Raw genomic sequence first — 16,598 nt, 5'->3', positions numbered from 1 at the left:
TTCCAAATTCATGGAAATGACCGAGGCTACACCAATGATATGATTACGACGCTTTTGAGCTCGTCAATCATATCATAAAAGATTTACATATCGCCTGCGACGCCGGATGTGTGTCACTTTCAATTTGACCCCAACGAGATCGCACGTGCGATGTTGCAGCGTGCAAAGTGCCCCTAAGGCTAAATATCTCACAATCCACTACAGTTTAATTTTATAGACAATCATCTTGGCTATCTCATACATCAATATGATCTGCAACTCTATTTAGCATTTGATTAGTTATGCAAATTCTTGTCATGTCTCTGCATTGTTACTGTTTTGCTCATAAAACTTACTTGGGTATCTATACAGCTTTTCTCTTAAATCTACTCACAAGTGTTCGATTGGGTTGGGGTCTGGGGACTGTGGGGAACAATCCAGCACCTCTCCTTTATTATCATTGAAGCATTAGAGTTAAGTGCGGTTCGCGGTTCGTGGTTCTCCAGTTCGCGGCTCGAATGATTTTGGGGGCTGTTCTAGATCGAACTAGAACTCGAGCTTTTTTGCAAAAGCTCGATAGTTCTATATACGTTCGAGAACGGTTCTAGCAGCAAAAAACCCAGCTAATTCCTAGCTGGCTTTCCACTGTAATAGTGTAAGTCACTCTGTGACTCACACTATTGTGACATTTCAGTGTATAGTGTGCGGGAACAGCGCATTCAGATCACTGCTGTTTGGATAATGGCGATCGCAATTTTTTTTTTTTTTCCTTGTCTTCCTTCCCTAAGCGCGCGCGTGTAGTGGGGAGGGCCAGCATGTCAGACAATCCCAGACACACACACAGTTAAGTGGACTTTTAGCCAGAGAAGCAACGGCATGTGTGATAGGATGTCCATGTCACATGTCCCTGCATTATAAAAACGAGTATCTGCCCGTCCGGACGCCATTATCTCTTCTGCGTCCTTGGTGTCAGACATCACTGGCGTAGCTCCTATCGCCGATACAGCTGTATACGCTCCATACACAGTGCTGGACAGCATAGGGATAGCACTTTCTATCAGTCCTTTTAAGGGCTCATACCGGCAGGGTCAGAGCCATAGGTGACAGGTCCTGAAAACAGAGTTTAACAGCTACACAAGATGACAGCGTCTGTGTAGCTAAGGTCAGGGATTTCCTCGCTGCATTTCCACATTAGGAGGGATAGAAAGGCAGGCTTCCTTTCCTCTACCCAGAGACCCACAACTCTGCCACTGTACCCTCCTGCCCTTTGCACACTCCAACTCATTATAACTAAGCCATTATACTAGCAAACACTGAGTGAACTTAATGGCATCCTAAACGTGGCTATTGGACTTCTGTATAGTCCCAGTAGTGCAAAGATATTTGCAGCACGTCTTCCTGCATTGCACACTAAAACTCATTATAACTAAGCCATTATACTAGCAAACACTGAGTGAACTTAATGGCATCCTAAACGTGGCTATTGGACTTCTGTATAGTCCCAGTAGTGCAAAGATATTTGCAGCACGTCTGCCTGCATTGCACACTCAAACTCATTATAACTAAGCCATTATACTAGCAATTTATGCTGCCAGTTTAAGGGCCGTAGTTGAATTGTCAGGGATATTTATTCTTTATTATTCTGCTGTTAATAAAGCTAGACCACCGCTGCAATCTACACCACCTCTCAATTTTTACTACCACATTTTCAGTGCACAATCTTGTCGCAATCAACATGAGTGGCAAAATGACAGATGCTGGTGGAAAGGGGAAGAGGTGTGGTGGAAAAGGAAAAAAAGGGTTTGTCCGTGGGGAAGGTGGCAAAGCTCCATTATCATCTGCTGAAGATAGACAATCTACCAGCAAAAGTAAGTTGTCTACTACTTACCGTGGACAATCCGATGTGCTCCCTTTTTTACGGACACGAACAACTGGAACAAAGGTAGATGATGGCCAAAAAATGAAAATGCTTGAATGGATCTCAAGTGGTCCAACAAGTGCCCTCTCAGCCACCTCAAGTACCGCATCCAAAAAACACCAGTCCTCTGAGTTGTCATCCCAATCAAACTTGCTTTCTCCCAGCTCTGAAGTCTCCATCAGCCCTGCACAGTATGGTGGAACTGAGATAGCTGAGTCTGCAGAGCTGTTCAGTCACACTATAGCCTGGGAATCAGAGGTCTGCTCCCAAGCTACAGTGAGTACAGACCAGGAAATGGTCTGCAGTGATGCCCAGAACCTTTGTGACTCTGATTCAGGCCGTGAGGACCAAGTTTCTGAGCATAATGTTGACCCTTTGTCACAAACTGTAACACCTGTGGTTATAGCAATGAGGAACATACTGATGACGATGAGACGCAGATACCAGATTGGGATGACAACTTAAATATTCGGTCAGGGCAAGAAGAGGCTCGGTCTGAGGGGGAGGGGAGTGCAAACACAATAATTGATGATGAAGTTCTAGATCCCACCTACTGTCACCCCCAGTCAGGCACTCGAGGAGGTCAACAGAGGCGGTGGAGGAGGATGCAACCAACGACGAAGTTACCTTGCGCCTTCCTGGACAGAGTCGGAGCACTGGTAGCACGTCTACAACTGCATCATCAGCCACCACTCTGCCTCTGAGCACTAGTCGGGGGGGCTCAGTAGGTCACATGCCCTCTAAGCCTTGCCTAGCCTGGTCCTTTTTTGACATAGAAAAAGATCGCCCAAATTATGTGATGTGTAAAATTTGTCGTGATTCTGTTAGTAGAGGTCAAAACCTCAGCAGTTTGACAACTTCTTCCATGAATCGTCACATGAATAAATATCATAGGTCCCAGTGGGAAGTTCACCGTACTGCAATGCGGCCTAGCGGAGCGAACCATCCACGGCCTGCCCCTTCCAGTGCATCCGCGCGCTCTTCATCTTCTAGGACTGCGGGGACAGCTGTCACACCTGGTTTTCCACGCACAACTTCCACCACTGTAACCGCAACAGGCAGTTTGCTTGGTAGGTCGTCAGTTGGTTTGGAAGGGGAAACAAGTGAGTGTGTACAGCTCTCTCAGACATCGATAGCACCAACGTTGGATGAAGGCAACATAATGTCTCTGCCTGCACTTTCCTCACAAACCTGCATTTTTCCAGGGACACGCTACTCAACACCGTCTACACACAGCAGCCAGATCTCTGTCCCTCAGATGTGGTCAAATAAAAGGCCATTTCCTGCGACCCATGACAAAGCTAAGAGGTTGACTCTATCCCTCTGTAAGCTCTTGGCTACCGAAATGCTGCCTTTCCGCCTAGTGGACACACAGGATTTTAGAGACCTTATGTCTGTCGCTGTTCCCAGTACCAGATGCCTAGTCACCACTACTTCTCTAAGAAAGGTGTGCCCGCGCTACACCAGCATGTCGCACACAACATCACCGCTTACTTGAGAAACTCTGTGTGTGAACTTGTGCATTTCACCACCGATACTTGGACCAGTAAGCATGGACAGGGACGTTACATGTCGCTGACTGGGCACTGGGTAACTATGGTGATAGATGGTGAAGGGTCTGCTGCACAAGTCTTGCCGTCCCCACGACTTGTGTGTCAATCCTCTGTCTGTGCAAGTTCCGCCACTGCTTCTGCCTCCTCCACCTCATCTGGGTCCTCCACCTCCGCCCCAAGCCTGCCTGGTCAGGCCACCAGTGTTCTCACTGCGCAGAAGGAATCACGCACCCCTCATTACTATGCTGGCAGCAGAGCGCAACGGCATCAGGCGGTCTTTAGCTTGACATGTCTTGGTAATAGGAGTCACACAGCTGAGGAGTTGTGGTCAGCTCTGCGGTCCGAGTTTAATAAATGGTTGTCTCCACTCAACCTGCAGCCTGGTAAGGCCGTGTGCGACAATGCTGCAAACCTGGGTGCGGCCCTTCGCCTGGGCAAGGGGACACACGTGCCTTGTATGGCTCACATGTTGAACCTTGTTGTCCAGCAATTTTTAACACACTATCCCGGCCTAGATGGCTTTCTGACCAGGGCACAAAAACTGTCTGCTCACTTCCGCCGTTCAACCGCCGCAGCCTAGCGACTTGCATCGCTCCAGAAGTCTTTCGGCCTGCCGGTTCATCGCCTGAAATGCGATGTGGCGACACGCTGGAATTCGACTCTCCACATGTTACAGCGACTGTGGCAGCACCGCCGAGCCCTGGTGCAATACGTCATGACTTATAGCCTGGGCCAACGAGATGCAGAGGTGGGACAGATCACCCTGATGGAGTGGTCTCAGATCAAGGACCTATGCACCCTTCTACACAGTTTTGACATGGCGACGAATATGTTTAGCACTGACAATGCCATTATCAGCATGACAATTCCAGTCATTTACATGCTGGAGCACACGCTAAACACTATTCAGAGTCAGGGGGTGGGACAACAGGAAGGGGAGGAACTACAGGAGGATTCATATGCGCAAGGGACAACAACATCACCAAGGTCCAGACGTTCATCATCAGCAACGCGGCAGGCATGGGACCATGGGGGACAGGGATCAACAAGGGCGCATAGTAGCAGGCGAAATGTTGAGGAAGGTGCAGGAGAACATGAAGAAATGGAGGACGAACTGTCCATGGACATGGAAGACTCAGCGGATGAGGGAGACCTTGGTCAAATTTCAGTTGAAAGAGGTTGGGGGGAGATGTCAGAGGAAGAAAGAACGGGTAGCACCTCTATGCCACAAACACAGCGTGGACTTGGTCCGCATGGCTGCGCAAGACACATGAGTGCCTTCTTGTTGCACTACCTCCAACATGACCCTCGTATTGTCAAAATTAGAAGTGATGATGACTACTGGCTTGCCACACTATTAGATCCCCGGTACAAGTCCAAATTTTGTGACATAATTCCAGCCATAGAAAGGGACGCACGTATGCAGGAGTATCAGCAGAAGCTGTTACTCGATCTTAGCTCGGCTTTTCCACCAAACAACCGTGCAGGTGCACGGAGTGAATCTCACAGTTGTAACTTGACAAACATGGGACGGTCTCTTCATCTTCAACAGTCTACCCGTACCAGTAGGACTGTATCTGGTGCTGGTAACAGCAATTTTATGGAATCTTTTCATAATTTTTTTAGACCCTCCTTTGCAAGGCCACCAGAGACAACAAGTCTGACACATAGTCAACGGCTGGAGAGGATGATACAGGAGTATCTCCAAATGAACATCAATGCCATGACTTTGCAAATGGAGCCTTGCTCATTTTGGGCTTCAAATCTAGAAAAATGGCCAGAGCTCTCCAGTTACACCTTGGAGATTTTGTCGTGTCCAGCTGCCAGCATTGTCTCTGAACGTGTCTTCAGTAGAGATGAGCGAACCGGTCCCGGTTCGGCTCGAGGTCGGTTCGCCGAACGGAGCTCCCGTTCGAGTTCGGCTCGTCGAACGTTCGATGAACCGAACTCGAACTGCATAGGAAACAATGGCAGGCAATCACAAACACAGAAAAACACCTAGAAAACACCCTCAAAGGTGTCCAAAAGGTGACAAACAACTCACAACACAACACAAACACATGGGAAAGTGACAAGGACATATACTCATGCGAAAACAAAACAGCTGGACAAGGAAAAAGAGGAGGACGCACAGATATATGAGTATATGCAAGGAAACATCGATTCCATTATTGTGCAACTTGAGCCCCGCTCATTTTAGGCTTCTAATCTTGATAAATTGCCTGAGCTCGCCACATACGCCTTGGGGATCTTGTCGTGTCCTGCAGCCAGCGTTCTCTCGGAACCTGTCTTCAGTGCTGCTGGGGGTCTGCTGGCAGATAAGCACATGTGTCTGTCCACTGACAATGTGGACATGGCTCTCAGAGAACTTTTCTTCCCCTGGGTCAGCCAGGGGATGGGAAAGGCACGCGTATTTTTGAGAGTGCTTCATGCCAAGCATCTTTTTCTTTTTCAAAAGGGGGGGTCAACTGATGCCAGTCAAGTGGGGTGTGTGTGGCCCAATTAGTGGCAACGAGGGAGACTGTGGTTGGAGTCCCCTCACTGTGTTTCTAAAAGAACCAAGATGAACAAGTCATGGCTCTCAGAGGACTTTTCTTCCCCTGGGTCAGCCAGGGGACGGGAAAGGCACGCGTAGTTTTGAGAGTGCTTCATGCCAAGCATCTTTTTCTTTTTCAAAAGGGAAGGTCAACTGATGCCAGTCAAGTGGGGTGTGTGTGGCCCAATTAGTGGCAACGAGGGAGACTGTGGTTGGAGTCCCCTCGCTGTGTTTCTAAAAGAACCAAGATGAACAAGTCATGGCTCTCAGAGGACTTTTCTTCCCCTGGGTCAGCCAGGGGACGGGAAAGGCACGCGTATTTTTGAGAGTGCTTCATGCCAAGCATCTTTTTCTTTTTCAAAAGGGAAGGTCAACTGATGCCAGTCAAGTGGGGTGTGTGTGGCCCAGTTAGTGGCAACGAGGGAGACTGTGGTTGGAGTCCTCTCGCTGTGTTTCTAAAAGAACCAAGATGAACAAGTCATGGCTCTCAGAGGACTTTTCTTCCCCTGGGTCAGCCAGGGGACGGGAAAGGCACGCGTATTTTTGAGAGTGCTTCATGCCAAGCATCTTTTTCTTTTTCAAAAGGAAAGGTCAACTGATGCCAGTCAAGTGGGGTGTGTGTGGCCCAGTTAGTGGAAACGAGGGAGACTGTGGTTGGAGTCCCCTCGCTGTGTTTCTAAAAGAACCAAGATGAACAAGTCATGGCTCTCAGAGGACTTTTCTTCCCCTGGGTCAGCCAGGGGACGGGAAAGGCACGTGTATTTTTGAGAGTGCTTCATGCCAAGCATCTTTTTCTTTTTCAAAAGGGGGGGGTCAACTGATGCCAGTCAAGTGGGGTGTGTGTGGCCCAATTAGTGGCAATGAGGGAGACTGTGGTTGGAGTCCCCTCGCTGTGTTTCTAAAAGAACCAAGATGAACAAGTCATGGCTCTCAGAGGACTTTTCTTCCCCTGGGTCAGCCAGGGGACGGGAAAGGCACGCGTATTTTTGAGAGTGCTTCATGCCAAGCATCTTTTTCTTTTTCAAAAGGGAAGGTCAACTGATGCCAGTCAAGTGGGGTGTGTGTGGCCCAGTTAGTGGCAACGAGGGAGACTGTGGTTGGAGTCCCCTCGCTGTGTTTCTAAAAGAACCAAGATGAACAAGTCATGGCTCTCAGAGGACTTTTCTTCCCCTGGGTCAGCCAGGGGACGGGAAAGGCACGCGTATTTTTGAGAGTGCTTCATGCCAAGCATCTTTTTCTTTTTCAAAAGGGAAGGTCAACTGATGCCAGTCAAGTGGGGTGTGTGTGGCCCAGTTAGTGGCAACGAGGGAGACTGTGGTTGGAGTCCCCTCGCTGTGTTTCTAAAAGAACCAAGATGAACAAGTCATGGCTCTCAGAGGACTTTTCTTCCCCTGGGTCAGCCAGGGGACGGGAAAGGCATGCGTATTTTTGAGAGTGCTTCATGCCAAGCATCTTTTTCTTTTTCAAAAGGGAAGGTCAACTGATGCCAGTCAAATGGGGTGTGTGTGGCCCAGTTAGTGGCAACGAGAGAGACTGTGGTTGGAGTCCCCTTACTGTGTTTTACATGCTTTTAGAAGGGCATGACATGGCTTAGAGGTTGACTTTCAGCATCTGGAAACTGTTGGCTACCAAAATGCTGCCTTTCCAACCTTTTTAACCGAGGATTTTCGAGACCTTATGCCCATCGCAGTGCCCCAATAGCCGATGCCCAGGCGCCACTCCTTCTCCAACAAAGGCGTGCACGCGCTACACCAGCATGTCGCACTAAACATCACTGATTCCTTGAGAAACTCTGTGTGACAGGGTGCATTTCACCACAGATAATTGGCCCAGTAAGCATGGACAGGGGCGTTACATGTCGCTGACTGGGCAATGGGTTACTGTGGGGAGAGATGGAGAAGGGTCTGCTGTACAAGTCTTGCCGTCCCCACGAGTTGTGTCAATCCTTCTTCTGTATGTAGAAGTTAATACACTGCTTCTGCCTCTTCAACCTCGTGTGGGTCCTCCACCTTGGCGCAAACCCTGTGTGGTCAGGCCACCCTTCCTTGTAACTGCGCACAAGGACTACCACACACCTCCTTACTATGCTGGCAGCAGAGCTCAATGCCATCAGGCAGTCAAAGGTTTACTTTGAAATGTATGGGAAATGTGAGTCACACCGCTGAGAAGTTGTGGACGGTTAGCTCTGGAGACCGAGTTTCATCAATGGTTGTCTCCACTCAACCAGCAGCCAGGGAAGGCCGGATGCGACAATGATGCAAACATGGGTGCGGCCCTTCGCTGTGACAATGTGACACACGTGCCTTGTGTGGTTCACGTGTTGAACCTGGTTGTCCAGCAATTTTTAAAGCACTATCCTGGCCCACATGGCCTTCTGCAGAGAGCACGGTGTAACGCCTTCCTTGATCCACACACTCAGATGGGCTGTAAATGATAGGCTAGAGGGAAGCCACTCACCAAGCAGGACCCCTAGAACCCTGAAACCCTTTAACCCCTATACAGGGATTAGGAATTACACAGGGCCCAAGGTGATTAATACCTGTGGAAGGCTGCAGTTCCAGAGAATAGTAGTCAGGCAGGGTCAAAACATTAATTGAGGAACAGGAACAGAATGGGACGGCCAGGACTTAATCAGAAAACAAGCAGAGGTGAAATTCGGATCGGCCAACAAGGTACATAAACAGCAAGCAGGAAAAGTAGTCAGGTAACAAGCACACAAAATCATAAAACTGAACTGGGGGTAAAATTAACCAGAGGTTCATAGCTATGTCTGGCAGTGGTCTGCAGACAGGATGGGCATAAAAAAGGGTGTGGTGTCTTCCCATTGGTTGTAGCTGAATGATGGTATTTCATCTGTGAGATACCCACCAGCTACATTCAGCCAGAGATTCTGCATCTGTCAAGGTAATGCAGCCCAGTGGGTGAGCATAACCTGCGTCCACCTGCGCCGCTGGCATCGACTCCTCTCCCATCATCAGCACTATGCATGAAAGGAACACGTTGTCACCTGGCGACCGGAGTACAAATTGACGGAGCGTACTCCGTTGGTGACTTAACAGCCGTGTGCGGCAATGATTCAAACCTGGCTGCGGGCCATCGTCAGGGCAATGTGACACACGTGCCTTGTATGGCTCACGTGTTGAACCTAATTCTCCAGCAATTTTTAAAACACCATCCAGGCCTACATGGCCTTGTGCAGCGGGCACGCTCGCTATGTGCTCACTTCCATCGTGCGCACACAGCAGCTCAACAACTTTCATCACTCCGGAAGTCTTAGGGTCTGGCAGTTAAATGCCGGAAATGCGATGTTCCGACACGCAGGAATTGGAATCTGCACATGTTGCAGCGTGTGTGGCAGCACCGCAGAGCCCTGCTGAAATACGGTATGACATATAGCCTGGGATAACTTGATCCAGAGGTGGTGCAGATCACGCTGCTGGAGTGGTGTCAGATCAAGGACCTATGCACCCTGCTACACAGTTTACAAATGTCGACGAAGATGTTTAGCACTGGCAATGTCATTCTCAGCGTGACAATTCTGGTCATCTACATGATGGAGCACACTGTAATTATTATTCGGAGTCAGGTGTTGGGACAAGAGGAAGGGGAGGAAGTACAGGAGGAGTCATATGCGGAAGGGATAACAAGATCTACGAGGTCCAGATGGTCAGCGGCACCTATGCGGCAGTCATGGTGAGGGAGAGGGATTAACAAGGGCGCATAGTATCAGCAAAAAGTGTTGAGGAAAGTGCAGGAGCCCATGAAGAAATGGAGGACGAACTGGCGATGGGCATGGAAGACTCAGCAGATGAGTGAGAGCTTGCTCACATTTCGGTTGTGCGAGGTTGTGGGGAGAGGGCAGAGGAAGGAGGCACGATTCTCACCTCTCTGCCACCAACACACCAAGGACTTGGTCCTCCTGGATGCACAAGACACATGAGCGCCTTCTTGCTGCACTACCTACATGACCCTCGGATTGTACGAATTCGAAGTAATCCTGAATACTGGGTTGCCACACTGTTAGATCCCCGTCACAAGACAAAATTTGGCGAAATAATTCCTGCCATAGAAATGGACGCACGTATACAGGAGTATCTGCAGAATGTGGTACGCAATCTTAGATCTGCTTTTCCACTAAACACCAGTGCTGCACAGAGTGAATCTCAACGCTTTGTCATGGATAGGAGGAAATGGTCTTTTCCTTGTCCACATCGGAGGGACCGAGGGCTGGCTGCTGTGCTGAGACGGCGTTGAGTACGGTGTCCCTGCAGAGTTGCACTTTTGGTCATATACCAAAATGAGTTGAAAAAGGACAGATGCTGGTGGAAAGGGGAACAGGTGTGTTGGAAAGGGGAAAAACGTTTTGGTCCGTGGATTTGGTGGTTAAGCAAAAGTAACATTTGATGAAGAAACACCATCTGTTACAGTGGGACTGGCAGATTTGGATAAGGTGGTATATACTATGTTACCGCTATATAACGAAAATTAATAAGAAAAGAAAGAGAAAGGTATATATCCCCATCAGCAGTCAGTGTCCACCGTGCTCCCAGTTGGAAAAGGAGAGGTTGGCAACTGGAAGGTTTGGTGGAGGATACAGAGCTAAATAATAGTAGCCTGAACCGAGTTAGACGCCATTCGGATCTGGAGACTGGGAGCCCTGTTAGCGTCACAGGGTCCACATGCCCACCCAGCCCAGGAACTCCCTGTTAACAACAGAAGAGCCATTGAGTACGCTGACCGTGTGCGTAGGGGCCACACCTGTGGACAGCAGGCGCATCAGCAGGAGCAGGCCTGTTAATGCCACTGGGCTGCACAAGCAGGACTGGTAGGACAGGAGCTGGTCTTAACCGTTCTGCGTTACCAACTATGGTGGTGGCCTGCATCGACACCCTATCCCTGCCTACCTCTGGCCTAAAGCCGCAATGGGTTCAACACATGGAGGTGTGCTCTTTCGGAGCATAATAGAAGAATGCGCACCTCCTTGTTGGCTCCAGCCCCTTTTATAACCTGGGTCCGCCCCAAACCAGGGTGAACCACAATGAACCTCCTGGAGACAAAAGTAGAGTGACACGTCATGAGTGGCATAACTAGCGTCCTATTTGGAACCGCAACTTCAATGATGACCTCATGGCTGCCATGACCCAAACACCTCACCAGTCATCGTCTGACCATCAATAATGCGGTGACAAGTCATAGGGGTGGGCCTCTGCAAGCCATTTGGGAGGACACCGGATGCCCTGTGGTCTATATGGGACCCAAACATCAGGGGCAGGGCCAAAGAGTTAATTACCGGACCTAGTCTCTGATGCAGTAAGTGCCTGAGCATGCTCAGTAGCATGAAATACAGTCTCTGAAAAAAGACTATCAGCTTTAGCATGGTGTCTAGGCACAAAACAGGACTTAGACCCGCCACGGAATGCAAGTACCTGTGCAAAGAGGCTTTTGACACTTAGTGTGGGAGCATGCGCTGTATCCCGAAATGAAGACTTAGCGTCAGGAATGGCACAGTCAGGATGAGCATACTCACTAGGCGAAACACTGTAGTTAGGCTGCAGCTGGGGTAAATCGGCACACGCATGCGCACTAGCTGCCTCTCCACACTTAGACGTGGAGGAGAAATTGCTCTTCGGGTGTGAACTTGGAGATGCTGTCTATGAACAGATGGAAAAGCTAAAGGAAGCCTCACTTTCTATCCCTCCGAATTATCAAATGCAGCAATGAATTCCCTGAGTTTGCTATAACATTAGCGTAGCAAAATGTGCATGAGGGTGTCATGTAGAGGTGCTAGAAATAGCTTGGCACCAGTGGGGCACTAATGGAATACAACAGCCAGTTCTATGATGCCACTAAATGGCAGTATTTTTTGCTATCATTATAGCTTATTAAAAACAGAGCAGGAGGGTGTCATGCACAGGTGCTAGAAATAGCTTGGCACCAGTGGGGCACTAATGGAATACAACAGCCAGTTCTATGATGCCACTAAATGGCAGTATTTTTTGCTATCATTATAGCTTATTAAAAACAGAGCAGGAGGGTGTCATGCACATGTGCTGCACATAGATTTGCACTAGTGTGACTAGACAAAAGTCCAATAGCCACGTTTAGGATGCCACTAGGTTCACTGACTGTTTGCTAGTATAATGGCTTAGTAACAATGAGTTTGAGTGTGCAATGCAGGCAGAGGTGCTGCAAATATCTTTGCACTAGTGGGACTATACAGAAGTCCAATAGCCACGTTTAGGATGACACTAAGTTCACTCAGTGTTTGCTAGTATAATGGCTTAGTAACAATGAGTTTGAGTGTGCAATGCAGGCAGAGGTGCTGCAAATATCTTTGCACTAGTGGGACTATACAGAAGTCCAATAGCCACGTTTAGGATGCCACTAGGTACACTGAGTGTTTGCTAGTATAATGGCTTAGTTAAAAAGAGTTGGAGTGTGCAATGCAGGCAGACATGCTGCAAATATCTTTCCACTAGTTTGACTACACAAAAGTACAATAGCCACGTTTAGGATGCCACTAGGTACACTGACTGTTTGCTAGTATAATGGCTTAGTTAAAAAAAGTTTGAGTGTGCAATGCAGGCAGATGTGCTGCAAATATCTTTGCACTAGTGTGACTACACAAAAGTCCAATAGCCACGTTTAGGATGCCACTAGGTACACTGACTGTTTGCTAGTATAATGGCTTAGTTAAAAAGAGTTGGAGTGTGCAATGCAGGCAGACATGCTGCAAATATCTTTCCACTAGTTTGACTACACAAAAGTACAATAGCCACGTTTAGGATGCCACTAGGTACACTGACTGTTTGCTAGTATAATGGCTTAGTTAAAAAGAGTTTGAGTGTGCAATGCAGGCAGACGTGCTGCAAATATCTTTCCACTAGTGTGACTACACAAAAGTACAATAGCACGTTTAGGATACCACTAGGTACACTGACTGTTTGCTAGTATAATGGCTTAGTTAAAAAAAGTTTGAGTGTGCAATGCAGGCAGACGTGCTGCAAATATCTTTGCACTAGTGTGACTACACAAAAGTCCAATAGCCACGTTTAGGATGCCACTAGGTACACTGACTGTTTGCTAGTATAATGGCTTAGTTAAAAAGAGTTGGAGTGTGCAGAGGACAGGAGGGTACAGTGCCAGGATTGTGGGGCTCTGGGTAGAGGAAAGGAAGCCTGCCTTTCTATTCCCTCCTAATGGGGAAATGCAGCGACGAAATCCCTGACCTTGGCTACACAGACGCTGTCTCTGTTTTCAGGACCTGTCACCTATGGCTCTGACCCTGCCGATTTGAGCCCTTAAAAGGACTGATAGAAAGTGCTCTCCCTAAGCTGTCTAGCGCTGTGTATGGAATGCATACAGCTGTATCGGCGATAGGACAAAGGACGGAGCTGCGACAGTGATGTCTGACACCAAGGACGCAGAAGAGATAATGGCGTCCGGACGGGCAGATACTCGTTTTTATAATGCAGGGACATGTGACATGGACATCCTATCACACATGCCGTTGCTTCTCTGGCTAAAAGTCCACTTAGCTGTGTGTGTGTCTGGGATTGGCTGACATGCTGGCCCGCCCCACAAGACGCGCGCGCTTAGGGAAGGAAGACAAGGAAAAAAAAAAAAAAATGGCGATCGCCATTATACAAACAGCAGTGATCTGAAGGCGCTGTTCCCGCACACTATACACTGAAATGTCATAATAGTGTGAGTCACAGAGTGACTTACACTATTACAGCGGAAAGCCAGCTAGGAATTAGCTGTTTTTTGCTGCTAGAACCGTTCTCGAACGTTTCTAGAACTATCGAGCTTTTGCAAAAAGCTCGAGTTCTAGTTCGATCTAGAACAGGCCCCAAAATCACTTGAGCCTAGAACTGGAGAACCTCGAACCGCGAACCGCGCTCAACTCTAGTCTTCAGTGCTGCTGGGTGTGTGCTGACAGATAAGCGCACGCGTCTGTCCAGTGACAATGGAGTAACCCTTGCTTACATAGTTTTAAAAAATGATCCAAGATGCATACAGCTGGGATCAGGAAAGACTTTGCTACCTACCCCGGTGTCATCCTGGGGACGGTTAAGTATGGCGTATTTTTGAATGTGCTTGATGCAAATCTAGCTGTGAAGTGTACAACTAGGACACAAGTGCTGCCACTGAATGGGTGGGTGTGTGTGGGGCACAATTTTTGGAAAAAGGGACACTCCGCTTGGAGTAACCCTTGCTTACATAGTTTTAAAAAATGATCCAAGATGCATACAGCTGGGATCAGGAAAGACTTTGCAACCTACCCCGGTGTCATCCTGGGGACGGTTAAGTATGGCGTATTTTTGAATGTGCTTGATGCAAATCTAGCTGTGAAGTGTACAACTAGGGCACAAGTGCTGCTACTGATGGGGTGTCAGTGTGGCCCAATTTTTGGAAAAAGGGAGACTCCGCTTGGAGTAACCCTTACTTACATTGTTTTTAAAAATGATCCAAGATGAACAGAGCTGGGATCAGGAAAGACTTTGCTACCTACCCGGAGTCATCCTGGGGACGGTTAAGTATGGCGTATTTTTGAATGTGCTTGATGCAAATCTAGCTGTGAAGTGTACAACTGGGGCACAAGTGCTGCCACTGAAGGGGTGTCTGTGTGGCCCAATTTTTGGAAAAAAGGGAGACTCCGCTTGGAGTCACCTTGCGGTGTTTTACATGATTTTAGAAGGGCATGCCATGCCTATATCTGTGTCTCGTCCTCTTGTTTTTCGTAACGCTGTTTTGTTTTCTCATTAGAATTTGTCCTTGTCACTTTCCCATGTGTTTGTGTTGTGTTGTGAGTTGTTTGTCACCTTTTGGACACCTTTGAGGGTGTTTTCTAGGTGTTTTTATGTGTTTGTGATTGCCTGCCATTGTTTCCTATGCAGTTCGAGTTCGGTTCGTCGAACGTTCGACGAACCGAACTCGAACGGGACCTCCGTTCGGCGAACCGACCTCGAGCCGAACCGCGACCGGTTCGCTCATCTCTAGTATTGAGACCACCATTGATCCTGGTGAAGTACCTTTGGCTGCGAAACAACCGCATAATATCAGACTTCTGCCACCGAACTTGACAGTTTCTTCAATTTCTCCATCCATTAGCCCCTTTTCCTTTTGTTTATTCCAGGCCCATTTGCAACCATCAGAGCCTAGTCCATTGACTTTCATCTCATCGCTCCAAATCACCTGTTTCCAATCTTCTACTGTTCACTTTTCAAACTATTTTGCAAACTCGAGCTTCTTATGATAATATTAAAGTCAAGGCTTCTTCACCTTTTTTGAGTCACTATTCCACACTTCTGTAACACGCATCACATGGTGCTTGCATGGACATCTTTGATCTCAATATTACCAAGAATACAAGTCACCTCTGTCTGTCCACTGCCTTATTTGTTGCGCCAGAACTGATAGACCTTGTGATAAGTTGCCTTTTGACTCGAATATTTTGCCTGGATGTCTATCTCTTGGCTTTTGAATGTATAAATGGACTTGATTTCATATATTTCCAACTGTCATGGCATTAAGGTGGTGCAATTTGGCAATTTTATTGGCCCAAGAGTCTGCTATCGATGAACTGGACGATGTTTCACTTTTCTTAGGAAATCTTGTTCATGGCTGGACCTTGATTTGAACTAGTGACATTTTGCTTTGGAATACAACTAATAACACACTGAGCTGTTAGGGAATGTGAGAACATGATGTAATTTGTAGTATACAGGATGAAAAACTAGGTGAGGTAGTTATTTTCCTTTCTTTCTTTTGTATCCAAATATATCAGGCTCATCTGAAAAGTGGTGTGTGGCTCTCTGTCTCTCATTACAAGTTTTACTACTGTGTTCAAGGACTGGAAACTTCTGGTATAATGTACACCATAGCTGGTTTTGTTACTGTGGAGGGAAACAGTGCAATAGGGTCTTACCAGATAAAATGATTGTTGACAGTTAGATATTACACTCACTTACTAGGGTTGTGACAGTCACAACACCTAGCGTAGCTTATGAAGAAAATGGCGACAGCAGCAGCCTCGATGTAGTCACGTGTAATCAAGAGAGAGATTGGTTATATGCCACACTATCACCAGAAGAAAGATATCGATTATTCCATTTTATTATTTATCACACAGGTCAGGTCACTGCATTTCAGGGACCAACTATCCCCTTCATGAGGACATCAAGGAACATCAAACACTTTCTCAGACCGTTTGATGTTTCTTGATGTCCTGATGAAGGGGATAGTCGGTCCCTGAAACGCAATGACCTGACCTGTGTGATAAATAAAAAAATGGAATAATCAATATCTGTCTACTGGTGATAGCGCGATATATAATCCATCTCTCTCTTGATTACATATTGCTGGTTATGTGGCATCAAACCTGTGTTCCACTCCATCCCATCCCAGCTTCGTTCATTTTTTTAAAATGCTACAAGACTCAACATTTTTGAGCAACCTTGAGTTGCGCAAAAGTTTTGCAACTTATCAAAGTGTTTACACCAAACTTCTGATGAAAACTCTTTAATGGATGGAAGCCTTAATGTTTGTCCCTTTCCTTCAACTACTTTTCAAGATTTTTGGGTGGGATTGCCAAATTCTTAGTTACTAA

The sequence above is a fragment of the Anomaloglossus baeobatrachus genome, chromosome 6 (assembly GCF_048569485.1).
Source record: "Anomaloglossus baeobatrachus isolate aAnoBae1 chromosome 6, aAnoBae1.hap1, whole genome shotgun sequence".
Taxonomy (NCBI): domain Eukaryota; kingdom Metazoa; phylum Chordata; class Amphibia; order Anura; family Aromobatidae; genus Anomaloglossus; species Anomaloglossus baeobatrachus.
Note: the sequence above shows the minus strand (reverse complement) of the source record.